The 10214-nt window shown below is 49.2% G+C and overlaps 2 pseudogenes; one reads left to right on the top strand and one right to left on the bottom strand.

Moving 5' to 3' along the window:
* Positions 1-837: 837 nt before the first annotated feature.
* Positions 838-1649, top strand: LOC138812424 (vomeronasal type-1 receptor 4-like; annotated as a pseudogene).
* Positions 1650-3021: 1372 nt separating this feature from the next.
* LOC138812423 (serine/threonine-protein phosphatase 2A 65 kDa regulatory subunit A alpha isoform-like) lies at positions 3022-7354 on the bottom strand (annotated as a pseudogene).
* Between the last annotated feature and the right edge of the window lie 2860 nt (positions 7355-10214).

Here is a 10214-nt window from a genome sequence, read left to right as displayed (position 1 = left end):
GGAAGTCCACCTCCTTCTTCACTGGCAACATCCCCAACGCAGACCTGTTTCATCTTCCTGGTATTTCTTCTGTGAAATGTGGGCTCCGTGTTGAAGAAAGGGTGACAGCTGGGACCCACTCCTGCAGCTAGCATATTCAGGTATAAGTGCTTGTGACCCAGGGAACATGTCACCCATGTTTCAAGTTTCTTTCTTTAGTCAGTCAGAGAGCTTGAACTTGAGTCTTGCCCATGTTCCTTCAGCCCTTTTTGCTCAAGGCTAGGACTCTACCACTTTGAGCCACAGATCTACTTTGGGTTTGTTGGTGCTTAACTGGAGAGAAAAGTCTCAGAGACTTTCCTTCTCTGGGCTGGCTTTGAATTGGGAATCCAAGGTCTCAGACCCTGAGTAGCTAGGATTACAGGCTTGAGCCACTAGGGTCTTGCTTGTTTAGAATCTTAGATCTGATTCTACAGAGGAGAAATGCAGCCACCTTCACCTCAGAACCAGACTCACCTTCCCTTAATACCATTTCTCCAGGTTCACCCATTTCCCTGAACATGCCATCTTCCTCTTCCCGATGGATGAATAGAATTGGATTTTTCCTGACACATGAGAGACTGTAGGAGAGTATTTTCAGTAGTCTGAATGCTGGATGGAGAATGTTGAGTTCCCTTGGAACCATGCAGGCCTCAGTTTCCCAGGCCAGAATCTCTGGATGAGACTCAAGGAACAGAGAGGATGGGAGATGCCCATGTGTCTATGGGGGTGATCTTCTTAGCCCAGACTGTGGTTGGGTTTGTGGGTAATTTGTATCTTCTCTCCTATTATCTATTCCTTTCCTGCATGGGGAACAGAATGAGAGCCACAGACTTGATTATTAGGCACTTGATTGTCGCCAACTTCCTAAGTCTTCTATGTAGGGATGTTCCCCAAACCATGTTGGCTTTGGGCTGGAGAAATTTCTTCAATGATGTGGAGTGCAAAATGGTCTTCTATTTTTCTCGAGTGGGCAGGGGGGTGTCGATCAGTAGCACTTGCTCCCTGAGCATCTTCCTTGCTGTCAGCATCAGCCAGGGGGACTCCAGGTGGGCAGGGCTGAAGGGGAGAGCCCACAAACACATTGTCTCCACCATCTACCTCAGCTGGGGGGTCTTTCTCCTGCTGAGCATTGTTTATCTTATGTTCATGACTGGACCCAAAGCACATGACAACATGACAAGCTTAAAGGCCTATGGATACTGCTCTTCCATGCGTCAGGACCCAGCTGCTATTGTGCTGTACGCAGCCATTTTCTTAGTGCCTGATGTTCTGTGTCTGGGGCTCAATCTCCGGGCCAGCACCTCCATGCTCTTCCTCCTGTACAGACACAAGCAGAGAATGTGACACATCCAGAGATCAGCGTCTCCACCAGAGCCTCTCTCGAGTCCAGAGGCACCATAATCCTCCTTCTCGTGATGAGTACCTTTGTCTCCTTTTATACCGTGTCCTTCATCTGTCACATTTGCATGTCTGTGATTTACAACCCCAGCCCTGTGCTACACAATATGGTGGCGTTTGCTATGGGCTGTTTCCCAGCCCTCAGTCCTTTCCTGCTCATGAGCAGACACTCCACTCCCTGCAGCCTCCTCTTCACCTGCACAAAGAAGAAGAAAGCGATCCACCCCTGAGGACCACCAAGCTAGCATCTCTGCTGAACTTTGCTTGGCCATTCAACAATCTCCACACCTAGATAAAAGTCATCTGCTGAGAGATAGAGGTGGGCACACACGTCCACACCTGTGCATTTGTGTGCTATATATCTGTGTGTGTGTGTTCATCTGTCTCTGTTGTGCTGGCCCACAAAACTATATCAGAGTGGAAATGTGAGATTTTGAAATAATGCTTATTAGGTCATGTCAACTTCCTCCAGAGAATCTGCCCCATTAATTGGTAGTCGTGTCAAATTCAAGATTAACTGACTAAACTCACCTAACATGTTTTCCTAATTCCATTTTGAGCCTTTGATTTTTTTTCTTTCTTTCTTAATAGTTCCCTATGCAATGAAGCAAATAATTCTTAAAGCCCTTTCTGTTCTGGAGAAGAAAGTAGTTGGAAAGAAAATATCAGCTGGCAATTGTTCCTAACATATTTATAAGATGATTTCTATGTTGCTTTCTATGTCCCTCCTCCATGGTGTAACCCATGCTTTCACTGTATTTGATGTTGGTATAATTTGTGGAGGGGAAGGGAAAAAAACAAATTGTTTAACTAGGGATACAGGTGGACCCATCGCAACAATGAGATGTACAAGTCGTTATGTCGAAAAATGAACTTTACAACTTTGGTGTGGGGGGGAATCGGGTTGGGGGAGGACGGGAGTATGGGAAGGGATAGGAAGGGGAAACAAAGAGGATGCAATAATGCTTGATAAGAAACGTACTCGTTATCTTCCCCATATAATTGTAACTCCTCTGTAGGGTATTCTCACAATAAAAAAAAAATCAAGAAGGGGCTGGGAAGGTGGCTCAGTGGTAGAGCACTTGCCTTGCATGCCTGAGGCCCTGGGTTCAATTCCTCAGCAACACATAAGCAAAAAGAAAAAAGCCGGAAGTGGCGCTGTGGCTCAAGTGTTTGAGCACTAGCCTTGAGCTGAAAAGCTGATGGATAGCACCCAGGCCCAGAGTTCAGGCCCCATGACTGGAACTAAAAATAAAAATAAAAAATAAAGAAAAGAAAAGAAAATAGCTTCTGGGTGTGGTGGTTGATGCCTTTGTTCTGATTTCATGAGGAGGCAAGATCTAAGGATCACATTTCAAAGCCAGTCGAGGCAGAAAACTCTCTGAGACTCTCATCTCCAATAAACCACTAAAAACAAACAAACAAACATGGAGGTGGTGCTGTGGCTGAAGTGGAAGGGCTCTAGCCTTGAACAAAATTGTCCCAGGGACAGAACGGAGGCCCCGATTTCAAGCCCTAAGCCTGGCACAAAGACTCTTATCTCCAATAAACCACGAGAAAACCACAAGTGAGACTATGGCTCAGGTGGTAGAGTGCTCGCCCTCAGTTGAAGAGCTGTGGCACAGCAGCCAGGACTAGAGTTTAATACACATGAGTAACCAAAAAAAAAAAAAAAAAAAGAACAAAGATATAAAGCTGTAAAGGAGACTCACACTGATGTCCTCTACCACAGGGGCCTTGGGCATGCTTGCGGTACCCAGTGGGAAACTCAGGTTTTGAGACAATGCTATGTGCTCATCAAAAAACATGGATGATTTTCCCAGGGCAGGGGTGTGGCTCAGTGAACAGTAAGAGGACTTGAGCAGTAGGAGGATGTGATTAATAGGAGGATGTGAACAGTAGAGCCTCCCCAGGCAGCCCGGGTCCTTGGCCAGCTCTGCCACAGCAGGCAGCATGCCTAGGGGTCAGCACACTCAGTGTGAGTGTTTAGGAATATGTCTCCTCACAGAAATGGGCAGAGACCAAGGTCCCAGGACACTCCCCCCCAACCCCCACTAAGACCTGGGGGCCAACTCTTTCTATACCTTTATTTCTTTGTGAAAAGAGGGAAAAAAGGAATAAAATATAAACAGTACAGTTGACACAAATAAACCACCCGGGTGGGGTATGGGGGGAGGGAAGGGGAGCGAAGTGGGAGGGAAGGAGGGATGGGGTCCCCATCTCAGCAGCAAGAGGTAGTGACCAGGATGCTCGTGTCTCTCCCTACAGGGCAGGAGTGGCTCCTTCCTCCTGGCTGCTGTCCGTCCCACCATGTGTCCCTCAGCCTTTGGGAGGGGTCCCGGCACCATCTCCCCAGGCAGCTCAGGGAATGTGCGTGGGGCCAGGTCTGGGATCAGGCCATGCACAGGAAGGGCTGTCAGGGACACACTGGCTCCTTGAGGGAGGAGCTCAGCAAGGGCTGAGCAGAGGGTGGGCCAGAGGCCAGGCACTGGAGGCCCAAGCATTGGCTCTTCTTCCAGCATCAGGCAAGAGACAGAATTGGAGGAACAGGAGTGGGCCAGCTCAGAAGCCCAGCCTGGCCCTCTTGCGCCCCTGCCCAGGCCCCACCACCCTTTCCCTATCACCTGCCTGTCTGGCCCCCAGCCCCTGCATGGGCACTGCCACCCTCTGGCCCTCCCAGGCCCCTAACCGGGCACCACCACCCCTCCCACCTGCCACTGCCCGCCCGCCCACAGCCCGCACCAGTCAAGGCCTCCTGGGCAAAGTCCTGGTCCTGGGTCAGTTTCTCCAGGACCGGCTTGACTTCGCTCTGCAGGGTGCTGGAAGCAGAGGGGAAAGGGCAGGAGCACGAAGCTGATGGGGCCCACAGCTGGGAACTCAGTTCAGGCCTGGCTACTCCCTACCGAATTACAACTTGCATCTCCAGATGGCTAGCAATACAGAGCCACCCCTCACCTCCCTTCCCTTCACACCTTCCTCCCCATAAGACTTGCCACCACCACTGCCGACTCCTCAGTCTACAGTGAAGCTGACACTGGGAGGAAGCAGCAGGGAGCAGTGGCAGCTGAACACAGTGGTGCACATCTGGAATCCCAGCCACTGAGGAAGCCCTAGCAATAGCTGGATGTGGTGGCACCCGTTATCCTAGCAGTGTGAGCAGCATGCACAGACCAGGCAGCCTGGGCCACACATGCACTCTGTGAAATATAACAAAGGCAAAAAGCACTGGGGGCATGGCTCAAGTGGCAGAATGCTTGCCTAGGGAGGTCAACCCTCACTATCACCACAAATTAAAAAACAGTGTAGCTGGAGAGGAGCATAAGAACAGTGAGTCTCAGCTCACCTGTTGTGGAGGATGAGCCTGAACTTCTGCAGGGACTTGGCCACATTAACGCAGACTTTGGCGACTGGGTCCCCTGCTATGCGCACAACGGTGGGCAGCATGTGCTTGGTGGTGATGTCTTGCCCATACACCTCCGACAGAACCTGACCAAGCATGGGCACACGATCAGTACAGTCAGTGCCTGGCACCTGGGGCCGGGTGTCGAGGCTGCGAGAACCCTCACTGGCATCCAAAAGGCACGCACAACTGACACCACCTCCCTGCGACTACGATTTACAACGAGCTCAAATCAGAACACGCAGCCAACATTGTGTCTCAGACCAGGTCACCCACACCCAGGCCAAGGATGCCGGAGGCCTAGAGTCTGCCCAGCTCCGGATGTGTACCACTGGCCCTGGCCCTCGGCCTCTCCACTCCCGAACTTGGTGTCAAGGCGGGGCTGTGCGTGCCTCTCCCCTGGCAATCCGGCTCCTGGGTACAGTTGGGGCGCAGGCCACACACACGTTTATACAGAAGTGGTTAGTCATGCCATGCAGGTAGTTGGGGTCTCCGGACATGGCCAGCACCTTGGGGATGATGGTGGCATGTGCCCACTCCTTCCCAAACTTCTCCACCAGCTTCTTGAGGTTGCTGGTGGCTGCCTCGCAGATGGCATAGACTGCAAGGGGGACAGGAAGGCCATGGGGGAGTTTTAGAGTGGGTCAGGACTCAGCGCCAGCCTCCCTCAAGGTTCCAACAGCAGGGGGCTACACAGACAGAACAGTGGCGTGCCACCCACTGGCTGCCAGCTCCTTATGGCAGGACTCACCATGGTCCACCAGCCATGCTATGCACAATGAGTTGAGTTTCTCATCAAAGAATTCCACTCCCTGCCAGAGGAGAGAGGTGGTGAGGGCTCTGAGGGTGAGGGAGGATGGCCAGCCTCCTCTCCCCTCCCCGCCCTACCTGGCATGCCCTGGATCATGCACCAGCTGCCTAGCCAGCAGGGGCATGTATTCAATGATGGCCAACTGCACCTGCCACTTGGCATCCTCGGCTAGCTCCAGGATGGCTGGCAGAAGCAACTGGGACAGCTGCCGGATGGCGAAAATCTCCTTCACGTAGTCCAGGTTGGAGATGATGTTCAGCCACACCTCCGGGCACTGCAGAGGATGGGGCTCCAGTGATGCCTGGCCCAAGGCGGCCCAGAATGGGGGGAAGGGAGTGCCACCCCACAGCAACACCCTACAGACCTGCCATCTTCCCAGGGTCACTGCCCCAGCCCCAAACTGGCCTGGGGATACCTGCTGGACTCTGCGATGGCGATCGATCACCTGGGTGGGGGACTTGGGGAGGGGATACTCACCTGTCCTTCAGCTGGGCCAGGAAGAGTGGCAGGAGGTGCTCAATGGTGTTGTCTTTGTCCAGGAGGGGAGAAAGGCCCATGATGACGGAGGCCAGCACAGACTTCACTTGCTGCTTGGCATCTGACACCAGTTCCTGGGAGGGAGAAGGGAGGGAGGCCCCCGGGGGGACCTGCCTCAGCCTCCTCTGAACATGATTGGCAGGGGCATGAGGGTGGGCTGCAGGGTCCTGCCTACATCTCCTTGGCTGAAGACTATGAACCAGGTGCCTGGGCTGTTTCCACAGCCTGTTCTGTGCCCTCTTTCATGCCCAGCTGACTGCCTCCCCCAATCCGGTTACCTTGATGCACAGCAAGATCTGGGTCATGATCACGTTCTCCCGACAATCTGGAGAGAGGTTCTCGTAGAACTCTGCGGGCCAGGGTGGGGGTGAGATGTTGCCAGCTGCACCTCCACCCTGAGCCCCCCTCCTCAAGCATGGGCCACAGGCACCCACCTTTCACCTTGTGGGAGCCCGCGGCCCTCACCTTGGCCTCGCAGTCAGTCCTTCATTAGGTTCTAGAAGGCAGGTACCAGGTCTGTCTTGGTGATCTCAGGCCCCACTGCCTTCTGGAGCTGTCAACCTGGAACCAGGGAGAGGCGGGGTGTGGGGAGTGAAAGGCATCTGGCAGCCTCTCACAGTTATTGGGGACAAAATCCAGGCAGAAGTGGTGCAGAGGAGTGGAGACTAGGCAGGCTGTTCTCCCCAGAGCCAGGCCATATCCCCAGCAGCGTGCGCCAAAACCACAGACCTTAGTTCACATTGTCCTAAGTGGGGCTTTCTGTGATCTGATCCAAAACATGCCAGTGATGCAGTGTCTCCCGCTTTTACATTTATACTAAAATATAGTGGGCTGAGTCACTAAATGGGCAGGGGAGCTAAGGAGAGACTCCTCAGAAGAAGGAAGAATGGCAAAGAAACACAAGAGGAAATGCTCATCATCTCTGGGCATGAAGGAAGTACAAATCACAACAACCCTGAGATTCCATCTTAATCCAGTCAGATTGGCCAGCATTGTGAATTAGAACAAATGCTGGCGGGGATGTGGAGAAAAGGAGCCCTACTGCGATGCTGGTGGGAATGTGAACTAGTGCAGCCACTCAGCACAGCAGCCTGCAGGTTCCTCCAAATATTACACACAGACCTTCCCTACCACCCATTCCTGGGCATCTACACTGAGCATCATGACAAGGACACCTGCACACCCATGTTCACTGCCACACTATTCACAATAGCCAAGATATGGAACAGCCCAGATGTCCCACAGTAGATGAGAGGACCCACAAAATGTGGACAATGGAACTTTACACCATCATTAGGAAGAATAAAATAATGTCATTTGCAGGGAAATGGATGGAACTAGAACAAATCATGGGAAGTGAGGTAAGTCAAGATTGGAGATTAACAGTGCAAGTTCTCTGATATAAGAAAGTTAGATCTAAAATGCACTGGGATATGACAAATGCCACAAGATTCCAGAGACTCACACACAGTGAGACCAAAGGAGAATAGTCTTAGGAGAGAATCACAAAGGCCCAATGCCTAAGCGTCTCTTCATATTCATATAAAATATTACACATATGGAAACAAATCCCAAGATGTTGAAACAAAATACAAATATATGTTTTGGTTTTAACTTTTGATACTTCTGTGTTCTTTATCTCATAAACAGTCTGTTCTCATGTTATCTTTGGGAGGTTCCAAGAAGGGAAAAAGGATGGAAAAAAAAAGTGCATCCATGGAGCTCACTGGACATTGATGAAAGTGAACTGCCCAACTCATGGGTGGAGACAGGAGGGAGGGACTGGGAGGGAATGAGAGAACAGCAGGCACTCACTGTACAAAAGAAAATGTCCTGCCGAAACTAAACCAAGATGAGTTAAAGCATCTTAACAGGGCCATATCAAGTATTGAAATAGAAACAGCAATAAGAATCCTCCCATCTAAGAAAAGTCCAGGACCAGATGGTTTTACAGTGGAATTCTACAAGGCCTTCAAAGCAGAGCTCACACCAATACTCCTCCAATTCTTCAATGAAATTGAAAGAGAAAGTTCACTACCGAACACATTCTATGAAGCCATCATAACCCTCATCCCAAAACCAGGCAGAGACTCATCAAAGAAAGAGAACTATACACCCATTTCTTTGATGAACATTGATGCAAAACTTCTAAACAAAAGTTTGGCCAATCAACTTCCACAATTCATCCAAAAATTCATACACCACGATCAAACAGGATTCATTTCAGGGATGCAAAGATGGTTCAATATATACAAATCGGTTAATATAATTCATCACATCAACAAGAGCAAGGATAAGAACCACATGGTTTTCTCAATAGATACAGAAAAAGCATTTGACAAGATCCAACACCACTTTATTGCCACGGACCGGCTCTGTCAGGACAACAGAGGACACCTAGTGGAGGAACTGGAATAGGTTGGGAGATAGCAAACAGACAACTCACACACAAGAGGAGTGGATGCTGAGTGCGATTTAATGCAGAGGATAACAAACTTTTATAGCAAAAGTCTCCATGAAAAAGGGCAAAAGTTTACACAATCTTGCTGCAGGGCTTCATTCTTGGGTGGTCACCAGCTGGTCGCCTGATAGGCACTTGTTTCCGGCTTTACCTCTATTTTTAAGAAATACAATGGGTTTCGATGTTTATCACCAACTAACCATTACTTTTTTCTATAGAGGCCTTAACTGTCCCATAAGATCTTTCCTGTTCCTTCTTTAATAGTAAGCACCAAGGAGGCCTAGATCTAGCAAGTCTCTTAGTAAATGAAAGAGAGTAACAGGAAGTTCTTTCTCCTAAGTAGTTCTCCCAGCAATTGCCATACATTCTTTCTGTTCTAGCCACACCTACAGCTTCTTGTAAATCTCTTACAAACAATTCCTTCTGCTGAAATGACGTCGTGAAACCCCCAATACTTTTATATTTACTTATGACTTGTCTACTAGCCTCCATAAGAGGGGCTTTCGGGGTAGCACTTAACTCTGGTGAGTTAGTCATATTTTTAAGACACTCATCAGATGTTGGAGTCATCAACACTCTTAAGAAAGAGCCTTGAATAAGGGAACGTTGAGCATGAGTAAGTACAATGAGCAGCAGAAACAGTAAAAGATTAATAGGCACTCCTATACAGTGAAGAAAAGAAAAAAACAAGAACAGCAACACATTTTTCCCAGGGGCTTGCCAGCCTTTCCAGGAGGTAGGCCTCTTTGAAGCCCCATTCTCTGAGGTAGACTTCGGTGAAGTCCCATTCTCAGAGATAGGTCTTTGTGAAGCCCCATTCTCCGAGGTAGACTTCGGTGAAGTCCCATTCTCAGAGATAGGTCTCTGTGAAGCCCCATTCTCAGGTCTGAAAGCAGGTTTTCCATGCTAAGCAGCCTCCACCGGAGTAGGCGTGGCACTTTATGATAAAGGTACTGGAAAAATTAGGAATCCATGGAACATTCCTCAATACAATAAAGGCTGTATATGACAAACCTACAGCCAGCATTGTACATAATGGTGAAAAACTAAAGCCATTTCCTCTAAACTCAGGAATGAGACAAGGATGTCCACTCTCTCCACTGCTCTTCAATCTAGTATTAGAATACCTACCTACAGCAATAAGACAAGATGCAAACATAAAGGGGATCCAAATAGGGAAAGAAGAAATAAAACTCTCCCTCTTTGCAGATGACATGATCTTGATTTAAAGAATCCCACAGACTCCACTCCCAAATTACTCAAGCTGATTCAAAACTTTGGCAAAACAGCAGGGTATAAAATTAACCCTCAAAAATCAATGGCTTTTCTGTATGCTAACAATGAGAAAAGTGTGGCTAAAATTAGGAAAGCAACTCCATTCGTAATAGCCCCACAAAAAATAAAACACCTAGGAATTAACTTAACCAAAGAGGTGAAGGACCTCTATGATGAAAACTTTAAAAACTTGAAAAAGGAAATCAAAACAGAACTTAGAAAGTGGCAAAAACTCCCATGCTGGGCTGGGGAGGTGGCTCAGTGGTAGAGCGCTTGCCTTGCATGCCTGAGGCCCTGGGTTCGATTCCTCA

Source organism: Dipodomys merriami, unplaced genomic scaffold, assembly GCF_024711535.1.
Source record: "Dipodomys merriami isolate MVZ:Mamm:240054 unplaced genomic scaffold, mDipMer1.0.p SCAF_57, whole genome shotgun sequence".
NCBI classification, from domain to species: Eukaryota; Metazoa; Chordata; class Mammalia; order Rodentia; family Heteromyidae; genus Dipodomys; species Dipodomys merriami.
The sequence above is the reverse complement of the archived record's forward strand: the minus strand, read 5'-3'. Positions and strand labels throughout refer to the sequence as shown.